Genomic DNA, 14,040 nt, shown 5'->3' with positions numbered 1-14,040 from the left:
TAAAGCTGCCGCCTGCAGTGCTGGCATCCCATATGGGTGCTGGTTCAAGTCCCGGCTGCTCCACTTCCCATCCAGCTTTCTGCTATGGCCTGGGAAAGCAGTAGAATATGGCCCAGGTCCTTGGGCCCCTGCATCCATGCAGGAGACCCGGAAGAAGCTCCTGGCTCCTGGCTTCAGATTGGTGCAGCTCTGGCCATCTGGAGTGAACCAGTGATGGAAGACTTTTCTCCCTCTCTCTCTCTCTCTCTCTCTGCCTCTGCCTTTCTGTAACTCTGCCTTTCAAATAAATAAATAAATAAACAAATCTTTTAAAAAATAAAGAAAAGGGAAAAAAAAGGAAATAAAGGGGGAAAAGCTCAAGACATCAATATAGGCAATGATTTTTTTGGATAATACCCTAAAAGCACAGACAACAAAAGCAAAACCAGACAAAGAAGATTATATCAAACTAAGAAGCTTATGCACAGTAAAGGAAACCAACAGAATGGGAGAAAATATTTGTAAACTATGCATCTGACAAAAGATTAAGATCCAGAATAAAGGCCGGTGCCGTGGCTTAACAGGCTAATCCTCCGCCTAGCGGCGCCGGCACACCAGGTTCTAGTTCCGGCCGGGGTGCCGGATTCTGTCCCAGTTGCCCTTCTTCCAGTCCAGCTCTCTGCTGTGGCCCGGGAGTGCAGTAGAGGATGGCCCAAGTGCTTGGGCCCTGCACCCCATGGGAGATCAGGAGAAGCACCTGGCTCCTGCCTTCGGATCAGCGCGATGTGCCCGCCGCAGCGGCCATTGGAGGGTGAACCAACGGCAAAAGGAAGACCTTTCTGTTGCTCTCTCTCACTGTCCACTCTGCCTGTCAAAAAAAAAAAAAAAAAAAAAAAAAATCCAGAATAAAGAACTCACAAATCTCAAACAATCAAAACCCAAACAATCCAGTTAAGGAATGGGCAGAGAATCTAAATAGATATTTCACAAAGGAAGAAATGCAAATGACCAAGAAATGTATGAATAAATGCTCAATATCTCTAGTCACCATGGAAATGCACTTGGCTAATCCTCCACCTGTGGTGCCGGCAGGTGTCCCTGTTAGGGCACCAGATTCTGTCCCGGTTGTTCCTCTTCCAGTCCAGCTCTCTGCTGTGGCCCAGGAAGACAGTGGAGGACAGCCCAAGTGCTTGAGCCCTGCACCTGCATGGGAGACCAGGAAGAAGCACCTGGCTCCTGGCCATTTGCGGGGTAAACCAGCAGAAGGAAGATTTTTGTTTCTCTCTCACTGCCTAACTCTGCCTGTCAAAAAAAAAAAAAAAATGCAAATCAAAACCACAAGGAGAACTCATTCCAGTTAGAATGATATTATCAGTATTATCAGCACTGGTGTTGTGGCATAGCAAGTAAAGCTGCTGCCTGCAATGCTGGCATCTCATATAGCTGCTGGTTTGTGGTCCTCCCTGATCCACTTTTGATCTAGCTCCCTGCTAATGCCCTGGGGAAAGCAGTGGAAGATGACCCAAGTGTTTGGGCCCCTGCCACTCGCGTGGAAGAGTTGGATGAAGCTCCTTGCTCCTGACTTTGGTCTGGCTCATCCCTGGCTATTGCAGCCATCTGGGGAGTGAACCAGCAGATGGAAGATCTCTCTCTGTCTCTCTCTGACTTTCAAATAAATAAATAAATCTTTTTTTTTAAAAAAAAAAGAATGTATTATCGAAAGGACAAAAATAGCAAATATTGGTAAGGATGAAGAGAAAATGGAATGCTTATATACTGTTGATGGGAATGCAAAATTAGTATGGGTCATAGTATAAAGATTCCTTAGAAAACTTAAAAGTAGATCTACCTACGACCCAGCTATTCACTTCTGGGTGTATATCTGAGGAAACAGAATTGGCCTATCAAGAAATTACCTGCACTGCCACATTCATTGCAGCACTATCCACAAAAGCCAAGAAATGGAATCAACCTAGCAACTTACCAGTAGATGAATGGATAAAGAAAATATTGCAAATGTACACAATGAAATATTATTTAGCCATAAAAAGAACAAAAGTTTGGCATTTGCAGCAAAATGTATAAAATTGGAGAACATTATGTTAAGGGAAACAAAGGCAGACCCAGAAGACAAACACAGCATGTGCTGTCTCATACATGAAAGTTTTTTAAAAGTCAATCAGAAGTTAGAATAGTGATTACTGGAGGGTGGGGAGGGGAGGGGAGAAGGGAGAGGGGAGAAGGAGGTTGAAGGATGACAGGCACCAAAGCAGAGAGGAGTAGTGGATTCCAGGGCTCCAGAGCACAGTGAGACAATTGTAGCTCACAAGGGAGAACGTTCTAGTGGTCTGGATACAAGATCAACCATGCCACAGCATTCCCTTAAGCCTATGCCTAACCCCAAGCCAGGTCTTCTATCCACTCCATTTTAGCAATAAGGCTAGCTGTTTTGCTCTCTTATCTTTTGGGTGTTTACAAGATAGAACTTTCATTTCCTTCAAGAACCACTCTCTTGCTTTTACAACCTGGCTAACTGTTAAGCACAAAAGGCCTAGTTTTTTGCCTCTCTTGGTTTCTGACATGCTTTCCTGACCAAGCTTAATGATTCCTAGCATTTGATTTAAAGGTGAGAGATGTGTGACTCTTCCTTTTCCATGAAAACTTAGAAGCCATTGTAGGCTTATTGAGTGGTCCAATTTCAATATTGTTGTGTCTTGGGGAACAAAGAGGTTCAAGACCTCTCTCTCTCTGCCTCTGCCTCTCTGTAATTCTGCCTTTCAAATAAAATAAACAAATCTTTAAAAAAAGAAATTATTCATAAGTGAAAAGAGCAGGATATAAAACTGCACATGGTATAAATATCAAGTTTTTTTTTTCTTAAAGAATACATGAAATGCATATTGAAAAGACTGAAAATAAGTATACCTTCATGGTAGCAGAAATTATTTGTTTGGTAGATTATAGTCATTTTTTATTTCCTTATGTTTCCAAATTTGATACAATGAATTCGTATTACTTTTGTAATCAGAAGATTGAATAACTATTATAAACACTCCACTTCCACTCCCACACTCATCCACAAAGGGTCTAAGGAAAAGAAAGAAAAGCAGAGCTGAAAGTTATCTCCAGAGGACTGCAGTTCACTAACGGTCACGGAACACATGTATTTTCTCTGTCCCCTAAACAGAACCTGTTGAGATGTTGAAAACAAAATGACCGTGTATCTGAGAAAAGGAATAAGCCCTACAAGTAAGGAGAACAGATTAACCATTGGACATTCAGTCCCGTATTCTCTCCTCCCTACCAATATGTGTGTGTAAAGCAATCAACATTGATTTTGAAGGCAAAAAAGTTAAAGAATAAAGAAACAAGAGGGCTTCTAGCAAAAGAACATGATCTGCTTGAGGAGAACTAAGGCCTCCTCTCTCTATACCCAGACACTGAAGCTCCCAATATGATGATCAGTGTCTCATTTTACACAAGGAAAGTCTGTAATTAGCAAACATTGCCCAAAGCATGAAGAATTCTGTCTTCTCAGTCGAAGGAGAGAACTTTTGGTGTAAAAGACTGACAATGCAATACCAGAGCAAGCTCATATTGGCTTCCTGAAACAATCAGCCTTGTCTTTTATTCTTTTTTAAAAAAAAATTATTTATTTTATTTGAAAAGCAGAGCTACAGAGAGACTGAGGCAGAGAGAGAGAGAGAGAGAGAGAGAGAGAGAGAGATCTGGTTCACTCCTCAATGGGCCACAACAGCTGGAGCTGTGCCGATTGGAAGCCAGGAGCTTCTTACGGGTCTCACACATGGGTTCAGGGGCCCAAGGACTGGGCCATCTCCCACTGCTTTCCCAGGCCATAGTAGAGAGCTGGATCAGGAGTGGAGCATCCAGGTCTTAAACTAGTGCCCATAGAGGATGCTGCCACTGCAGGTGGTGGCTTTACCAGCTACGCCACAGCGCCGGCCCCAGTCTTTTATTCTTAAAGATGTACAGAAAATTAGTGATCACTGCATGTATGAAGCAAACCACTAGCAAGGAAGACAAGAATCAAGCTAAGCAGAACACCTTATTACAGACAGATATAATTTAGATAACAGAGTGGGAAACAAACTTCGATTATATACATATAAATATATATATATACACATATATATGTATGTCTATATACACATATGTTAAAGTATATACATATTTTAAAAAGATTTATTTATTTATTTGAAAGTCAGAGTTACACACAGAGAGAAGGAGAGGCAGAGAGAGAGAGAGAGAGAGAGAGAGAGAGAGAGAGAGAGAGAGAGAAAGAGGTATTCCATCTACTGGTTCACTCCACAATTGGCTGCAATAGCCAGAGCTGAGCCGATCCTAAGCCAGGAGCCAGGAGCCTCTTCTGGGTCTCCCACATGGATGTAGGTTGCCCAAGGACTTGGGTCATCTTCTACTGTTTTCCCAGGCCATGGCAGAGAACTGGATCGGAAGTGGAACAGCCAGGACTCGAACCGGCGCCAATATGGGATGCTGGCATTGCAGGCAGCGGCTTTACCCACTACACCACAGCGCCGGCCCCAAGTATATATATATTCTAAAGTATATATATATATATATATATATATATATATATATATATATATACTTTTAAAGAGTTACATACTTATTTATTTGAAAGATATAAAGTGAGAGATCTTTCATCTGCTGGTTAAATGCCTGCTCAGGAGCCAGGAACTCCAACTTGGTCTCCCACAGGAGTGGCCAGGTCCCAACCACTTGAGCCATCTTCTGGTGCCTTTCCAGGAGTATTAACAGGAAACTCAATCAGAGGCAGAGCAGCCAGGGCTCAAACTAGTACTCCAATATGAGGTACTGTCATCACAAGCAACAGCTTAATCTGCTGTGCCACAATGCTGGTCCTCTAATTAATACATTTAAATTTTTTGTTGGTTTGTTTATTTTATTTGAGAGGCAGAGAGACAGATAAAGAATAATAGTCTATCTATTGACTCACTTCCTAAATGCTCACAGCAGCCTGGTCTAGGCCAAGCTGAAACCAAAAACTCAACCTAGGTCTCCCACATGGGTGACAGGAACTCAAAGTACTTCACCCATCACCTGCTACCTTCCAGGGTGCATAGTAGCAGGAAGTAGCTGGGACTTGAACCTACAAACTCAGATATGGGATGTGGGCATCCAAGTGAGGTCTTAACTGTTGCACAAATGCCAGCTCCCTAATTAATGTTTTAAAGAAATAGTTAAGCTATACATAAGAATAGAATCCAGTGAAAAAGGAATGTTTGTAAATGCCAATAAAGCTCCTAAAAATAAAAAAAAAAATTACGATTGCCAAGAGAAAAGAAAAAACTAACAGAAGGACAGGCAGATCATGTTAAAAAAAATCTCTCAGAATGTTGAGTACAAAAAGACCAAGTAATGGAAAGTAACACCCATGTTTCAATACTTATGTTCCAAAAGAGAGAGAGAGAAAATGGAGAATTATCAAAGAAAGAATTCCAAGATTCGAAGAAAGGCATGATTCTGCCAAACATGATCAATGAAGCCAGATCCACTAGATATTTCATTATCAAGTTTCAGAAGATCAAACATAAAGGGATTATAAAAGGATTCAAAAGGGGGCCGACACTGTGGTGTAGTGAGCTAAGTCTCCACCTTCGGCACTGGCGTCCCATAAAGGCAGAGGTTCTAGTTCCAGCTGCTCCTCTTCTGATCCAGCTCTCTGCTATGGCTTAGGAAAGCAGCAGAGGATGGCCCAGGTGCTTGGGCCCCTGAATCCACGTGAGAGACCGGAAGAAGCTCCTGGCTTCTGGCTTCAGATTGGCCCAGCTCTAGCTGTTCTCGCCATCAGGGGAGTGAATGCAAGACCTTTCCCTCTGTCTCTCCTTCTCTCTGACTGTAACTCTAATTTGCAAATAAATAAATAAAATCTTTACAACAAAAGATTTGGGGCCGTTGCTGTGGCACAGTAGGTTAATCATTTGCCTGCAGCGCCGGCAGCCCATATGGGCTCCAGTTCATGTCCAGGTTGCTCCTCTTCCAATTCAGCTCCCTGCTATGTCCTGGGAAAGCAGTAGAATATGGCCCAAGTCCTTGGACTTCTGCATCCACGTGGGAGACCCAGAAGAAGCTCCTGGCTCCTGGCTTCGGATTGGCACAGCTCCGACTGTTGTGGCCATTTGGGGAGTGAACCAGTCTCTGTCTCTCACTGTCTCTACCTTTCAAATAAATAAATAAAAATCTTAAAAAAAAGAAAGATTCAAAAGGGGGAGGGGATAAACAGACCATTAATAAGGGAATGAGAAGCAGAATGGCATAAGATATATCACCTGTGATATTAGGTACAGAAGTCAATGGCTAATTTCTTTAAGGTTCTGAGAATTCCAGGATTGAACATAAAATTCTATACCTGAACAAATTAATGTGAAAGTAAAATAAAGATAAAATTTGGCAGGGCCAGCACTGTGGTACAGCAGGTGAAGCTACCGCCTGTGACACTCGAATACCATAAGAACGCCAGTTGGAATCCCGGGCCCCTGCACCCACGAAGGAGACCCAGAAGAAGCTCCTGGCTCTGAATTGGCCCAGTTCTAACCATTGCAGCCATTAAGGGAGTGAACCAGTAGATACAACATTTCTCTCTCTCTCTCTCTCTCTCTCTCTCTCTCTCTCTCTCTTCTGTAACTCTGCCTTTCAAATAAATGCATCTTTTTTTTTTAAAGAAAAAACAAATAACCTACTCGAATAATAATAGTAATACTAAAGAAATGAAAAAGAATGAAAAAATCCTATAAGACTTATGGGACAGCGTTAAGCCAACAACGATTTGCATTATGGATGTCCCAGCAGGGGAAAGTAAGGGAAAAGGCACAGAAAACCTGTTCAATGAAGTATCTGCTAAAAACTTGCCAAGTTTTGAAAAAGATATGGACATTCACATCCAGGAAACTTGAAAAATTCCTTATAAATTTGACCAAAATCTCTTGAAGCACTTGTATTTTCAAATTGTCAAAATACAAGACAGAGAATTCTAAATACAGCAAGAAAAAAGAGTCTATGTCACATATAAAGGAATCCCCACTAGTCTAAGAGCAGACTTCTCAGCAGAAACATTTACAGACTTGGAAAAAATGGGATGATACATTTGAAGCCCTGAATGGAGAACATCTGCCAATGAAGAATACTCTATCCAGAAAAGACATCCTTCAAAAATGAAGGGGAAACAAAACAAAGGTTTTTCCAAAACAAGCAAAACCTGAAGGAATTCATCACCACCAGACTGGCCCCAAGTCCTACACCAAATTAAAGGGTGATAACTAACATCATGAAAACACTTGAAAGCATCAAACTTACTAGTAGAGCAAATACACACGAAAAAGAGGAGAGAATCAAACCTTATCATTACAGAAAGCCACCAAACCTCAAGGATGATTAAGAGAGAAACAAACAACAAAAGCCTCAAAGGATATACGAAATGACAAAAAAGAAAATTAACAAAATGGCAAGAGTATGTACTTACTTATCAATAATAACCTTGAACATAAATAGATTAAATTTCCCTATTGAAAGACACAGATTGAACAAATCAAAAGCAATACCAATGATATTCTGCCTATAAGAAACTCATTTTACCAAGATACATGTAGACTTCAAGTGCAAGAATGGAAAAAGATTTGCCATGTAAACAGAAATCAAGATAAGCAGATGTAGCTATATTTATATCAAATAAGATAGATGTTAAGTCAATAATCGCAAAAAGAGACAAAGAAATTCATTATATAATAATCACAGCATTAATTCAACATGAATAACGATTGTAAATATATACACATCCAATGCTGGAATAGCCAGTTATATATAAAAAACATCATTAGGTCAAAAAGGAGGGTAGATATATCATATAATCATAATTGGGGGCTTCAGTACCCCACTTTCATTGATGGACATACCATCCAAAAAAAAATCAACAAAGAAACAGCACAGTTAAACTAGACTAGACTAAATGGACCTAACGCACACTAACAGAACATTTTGTTCAATAGCAGCACATGGAACATTCTCTGGGACAAACCATATGTTAGACCACAGTGTAAGTCTCAACAAACACAAAAAATTTGAAATCAGATCATGTACCTTCTCTGACCACAGAATAAAAATAGAAACCAGCAAGAGGAATTTCAGAAGTTGTACAGATGCATGGAAATTAAACAACATGCCTTGATATAAAGGAAAGATTAAAAAATTTCTTGAAACAAATGAAAATGAGAATGTAATATATCAAAACTTATGAGATACAGCAAAAGACATACTAATAGGAAAATTTCTAGCAACAAATGTCTATATTAAAATAATAGAAATATTTCAACTACACAACTTAAGAATGCAACTCATGGAACTAGAAAAGCAAAAACAAACCAAACCCAAAATTAATAAAATAAAAGAAATAACAATGCCAGAACAGAAAAAAAAAAACAGAGAAATATACAAAAGACTTAGTTTTTTAGAATAAACAAAATTGACAGACTTTAGCTAAACTAGCCAAGAACAAAAAAGAGAATATCCAAATAAGTAAAATCTGAGATGAAAAAGGAAACATTACAATTGATACCACAGAAATACAAAGAATCATCAGGAAATATTATGAACAACTATATGCCATCAAGTGGGAAGACCCAGAAGAAATGGATACATTTTTGGACATATATAACCTACCAAAATTGAAACACAAGGACAAAGAAAGCCAGAACGCACCAGTAACAAGCAATACGACTGAATCAGTAATAAAGATCTTCCAACAATTCAAAGTCCAGGGCCATATGATTTCACTCTTGAACTTCACCAAACACACAAAGAAGGAATAGGGGCTGGCGCTGTGGCGTAGCAGGTAAAGCAGCCGCCTGTAGTGCCAGCATCCCATATGGGTGCCAGTTCGAGTCCCTCTATTCTACTTCCTATCCAGCTCTCTGTTATGGCCTGGGAAAGCAGTAGAAGCTGGCCCAAGTCCTAGGGCCCCTGCATCCACGTGGGAGACCCGGAAGAAGCTCCTAACTCTTGGAGTCGGATCAGCTCTGGCCGTTGTGACCATTTGGGGAGTGAACCAGTGTATGAAGAACTCTCTCTCTCTCTCTCTCTCTCTCTCTCTCTCTCTCTCTCTCTCTCTCTGCCTTTCTGTAACACTGCCTCTCAAATAAACAATCTTTAAAAAAAAATAAAGAAGAAATAACACCAACTCTTCTCAAACTATTCCAAAGAATTGAAAGAGAGGGAACCCTTCCAAATGCATTCTGTGAGGCCAGCATTGCCCAGATACCAAAGTCAGACCAGGACACATCAAAAAAAGAAAAATACAGACTGGGGCAGGCATTCATCTCAAAGGTTAAGATGTCATTTGGGATGTCACATTTTAAATCAGAGTGCCTGAGTTCACATATGTTGGTGGTAAGGACTCAAGCACTTGAACCATTAGTGCTGCCTTCCAGGGTATGCATTATCAGAAAGCTAGAATCAGAAAAGGAGCTGGGATGTGAACTCAGGCACTCTGATTTGAAATGTGACATTCCAAATGGCATCTTAACCTCTGAGGTGAATGCCTGCCCCAGTCAGTAGTTTTCTTTTTTGGTGTGTCCTGGTCTGACTTTGGTAATACAGTCAACTGCTTTTCAACAAAGGCAGCAAGTAAACACACTGGAGAAAGGAAAGTCTCCTCAATAAATGGTACTGGGAAAGCTGCACATCCATAAGCAGAAGAAAGAACCTAGACCTTTACATCTCACAATACATAACAATCAACTCAAACTAGATCGAAGACCCAAATGTAATACTTGAAACTATGAAAATACTAGAAGAAATATTGGTCAGGGCAAACATTTTTTGGACACCACCTCTCAAACCACAAGCAATAAAAGCAAAAACTGATAAACAGGACTGCATTAAACTAAAAAGCTTCTGCCCATAAAGGAAAAAATCAAGAGAAAAGACAATTTATTGAAAAGGAGAAAATATTTACACACCATTCATCAGACAAAGGATTAATTTCTTTTTTACATGTTTTTTAAAAAGATTTATTTATTTATTTGAAAGGCAGAGTTATATATATATGTACATATATAGAGAGAGAGACAGAGAGAGAGAGAGACAGACAGAGAGACAGAGAGATCTTCCATATGCTGGTTTACTCCCCAACTAGCTGCAACAAATGGGGCTGGGCTGGGCCAAAGTCAGGAGCCAGAAGCCAGGAGCTTCCTGCAGGTCTCCCACATGGGTGCTGGGCTCAAGCAGATAGACCATCCTCTGCTGCTTTCCCAGGCATACCAGCAGAAAGCTGAATTCAAAATGAAGCAACTGGGAAATGAACCAGTATCCATATAGGGAGCTGGTGTCACAGGCAGCAATCCTACCCACCATGCCACAATGCTGGCCATAGGATTAATTTCAAGAGAACATAAGGAACTCAACTGAACAGCAAAACCCCAAATAATCTAATTTTTAAAATGGGCAAACGATCTGAGTACATATTTCTCGAGAGAATATATGCAAATGGCCAATAAGTAAATGCAAAATTCTCAACATTATTAATCATGAGGAAATGACAATTAAATCATGCATGAGATGTCATCCTAACTCACTAAGAACATTTGTTATCAAAAATGCCAAATGCTAGTGAGGATGTAGAGAAAGGGGAATTTTAGTAGAACCATCATATGAACCAGCAATTCTGCATGGGGTATATATCCCAAGGTCAAGGAGACACCTGTTCTCATGTGTTAATTGTAGCACTATTCACATGTGATCAACTTATATGTCCATCGATGGAAAAATGGGTAAAGAAAACGTGGTAGATATACACAGTGGAATATTATTGTCATAAAAAAGAATAAAATTCTCTTATTTGATGCAACACGGAAAGAACATCATATTAAGTGAACTAAATCAGGCACAGAAAGACAAATACTCCATGTTGTCACTTACATGTAAAAACTGAAAACTTGATCTTGTAGAAGTAGAGAATAGTAGTAAGCAGAGCCTGGGAAGGTTGTTGGTGGGGGTGGTGGGAAGATAATGGTTACTAGGTACAAGGATGTGGTTATATAGGAGGGATAACTTTCTTTTTTTAAAGTATTTATTTATTATTTATTCGAAAGGCAGAGTGAGAGAGAGAGAGAGAGAGAGAGAGAGAGAGAGAGGCAGAGATTATCTCCTATCTGCTGGTTACTCCACAAATGGTTGCAATGGCTGGGACTGGGCCTGTCCAATGCCAGCAGCCAGGAACTCCATCCTAGTCTCCCACATGGGTGACAGGGATCCAAGTACTTTGGAGCATCAGGGACTCATACTGGCAGCTTAACCTGCTGCATAACTTCTTCTTCTTCTTTCTTCTTCTTTCCCCTTCCCCCTCCCTCTCCTCCTCCTTCTTTCTTCCTCCTCCTCCTCCTCACTTCTTCTTTCTTCTTCTTTCCTCCTCCTCCTCCTCCCTCTTCTACTTCCTCTTCTTCTTCTTCTTTTTTTTTTTTTTAAAGATTTATTTATTTATTTGAAAGGCAGAGTTACAGAGAGGAAGAGGCAGAGGGAGAGAAGTCTTTCATCCACTGGCTCACTCCCTAGATGGCCGCAACTGCTGGAGCTGTGCTGATCCAAAGCCAGGAATCTGAAGCCAGGAGCCAGGAGCCAGGAGCTTCCTCCAGGTCTCACATGGATGCAGGGGCCCAAGGACTTATAAGGCCATCTTTTACTGGCTTCCCAGGCCATAGCAGAGAGCTGGATCAGAAGTGGAGCAGATGGGACTTGAATTGGAGCCCATATGGGATGCCGGCACTGCCGGCGGCGGCTTTACCTGCTACACCACAGCGCTGGCCCCATGCAGGCATAACTTCTGATGTTCTGTAGCACAGTAGGATAACCATGGTTGACAACAATTAATTGCATATATGAAAATAGCTAGTAGAGAAGATTTTGAATGTTTCCAATTCAAAGAAATTATAAATATCTGAGGTGATCAATGTGCTAATTATCCTCATCTGATCATCATACATCGTGTCTATGTATCAAAATGACACATGGATATGTGTAATTAGTATGTGTCAATTGAAAATAAAACTTTTTTTTTTTTTGACAGGCAGAGTGGATAGTGAGAGAGAGACAGAGAGAAAGGTCTTCCTTTTTTGCCATTGGTTCACCCTCCAATGGCCACTGCGGCCGGCGCATCGCACTGATCTGAAGCCAGGAGCCAGGGGCTTCTCCTGGTCTCCCACGCGGGTGCAGGGCCCAAGGACTTGGGCCATCCTCCACTGCCTTCCTGGGCCATAGCAGAGAGCTGGCCTGGAAGAGGGGCAACTGGGATAGAATCCGGCGCCCCAACTGGGACTAGAACCCGGTGTGCCGGTGCCGCAAGGTAGAGGATTACCCTGTTGAGCCACGGCGCCAGCCAGAAAATAAAACTATTTTTTAAAAAGTAAAGGTAATAAAATTTGGAGATGGAAGAGGGACAGATAGATGAAGAAAAGAAGTGAAGTGTTATTACTCTTGTCAGGGAGTTAAGAAAAAATATTGAAGACTAATAGAACAAGAAATGGTGGTTTCACTGCATAATCTAAGGTATAAATGTAAACAATAGAAAAATTATAAAATAGTTTATCTATGAAATGGGCGGGAAGAATAGAAGTGGGAGGAAACAGTAGTGAGCTAAATCCTTGTCTTTTGTATCATAGATAGTATATACTATGCAAAATTCAAAAATCAAAGTGAGAAAACAATTTATGTGATTTAAAATTTTAGCTATAACCCCATTATCAGTAAAAAATAGTTGTCTCTGGGGAATATACATGGGAAAGAGAAGAAGAATGTGATGTTTCATTAAAAATCCTTTTGTAGGGGCTGGAGTTGTGGTTCAGTAGGTTGTTGCCACCTGTGATGCTGAAATCCCATACGGGAGCGCCCGTTAACATCCATGCAGCTCCACTTTGTATTCAGCTCCCTGCTAATGTGCCTGGGAAAGCGGAGGAGGATAATCCAAATGCTTTGACCCCTCCCAACCATGTGGTTGACCTGGATGGTGTTCCTGGCTCCTGGTTTTTGTGTGGCCCAGACCTGGCTGTTGATGTAGGGAGTGAACCAGCAAATGGAAGATCTCTCTCCCTCTCCATCTGTCCCTCTCCCTCTCCCTTTCCTTCCCCCTTCTCCCCCCCACCCCCCGCCTCTCGCCCCCGTTACTCAGACTTCCAAAGATCAAATAAATCTTTTTTAAAATCCTTTTTTACAGGCCGGCGCCGTGGCTCAATAGGCTAATCCTCCGCCTTGCGGCGCCGGCACACCGGGTTCTAGTCCCGGTGGGGGCACCGATCCTGTCCCGGTTGCCCCTCTTCCAGGCCAGCTCTCTGCTGTGGCCAGGGAGTGCAGTGGAGGATGGCCCAAGTGCTTGGGCCCTGCACCCCATGGGAGACCAGGAGAAGCACCTGGCTCCCGCCATCGGAACAGCGCGGTGCACCCGCTGCAGCGCGCCTACCGCGGCTGCCATTGGAGAGTGAACCAACGGCAAAAGGAAGACCTTTCTCTCTGTCTCCCTCTACTGTCCACTCTGCCTGTCAAAAAAAAAATCCTTTTTTACTAATTTTTTGGAAAAATTAACAGGCTAAATACAAAAACGTCTATCATGTGACACATTTCAAAATACTGTTCTGTAAAGCCTTTAATACTGCCACCTTGTGGCAGCACAACCAAAACTTCATGTAAAAATCATGTATTTCATGAGGCTCAAAAAATTTTTTTTATATGCAAACGTGTTTTGATTTGTTATTAGTTCCAACAGATGGGAAGAGTTGTGTGAAAACACATATCATTGTGTAATTCCAAAACAATATTTTTGTAAACATTGGTACTGGAAGTATTTGAAATTTATAACAAATTAAAATCTATACCAATCATCTACAAAATTGGCAAAGGAAAACGGTTGAAGTCATGAGTGGGTTTTTTATAAGTGGTAGATATAGAGTATATTTTCACATTGTGTTGAACTGAAAGCTTTTTTTTTTTTTTTAGATTTAAAAGTATTTATTAGAATCAAGG

This window comes from Lepus europaeus, chromosome 2 (assembly GCF_033115175.1).
Source record: "Lepus europaeus isolate LE1 chromosome 2, mLepTim1.pri, whole genome shotgun sequence".
Lineage (NCBI taxonomy): Eukaryota > Metazoa > Chordata > Mammalia > Lagomorpha > Leporidae > Lepus > Lepus europaeus.
This window is presented reverse-complemented; position numbering follows the sequence as displayed.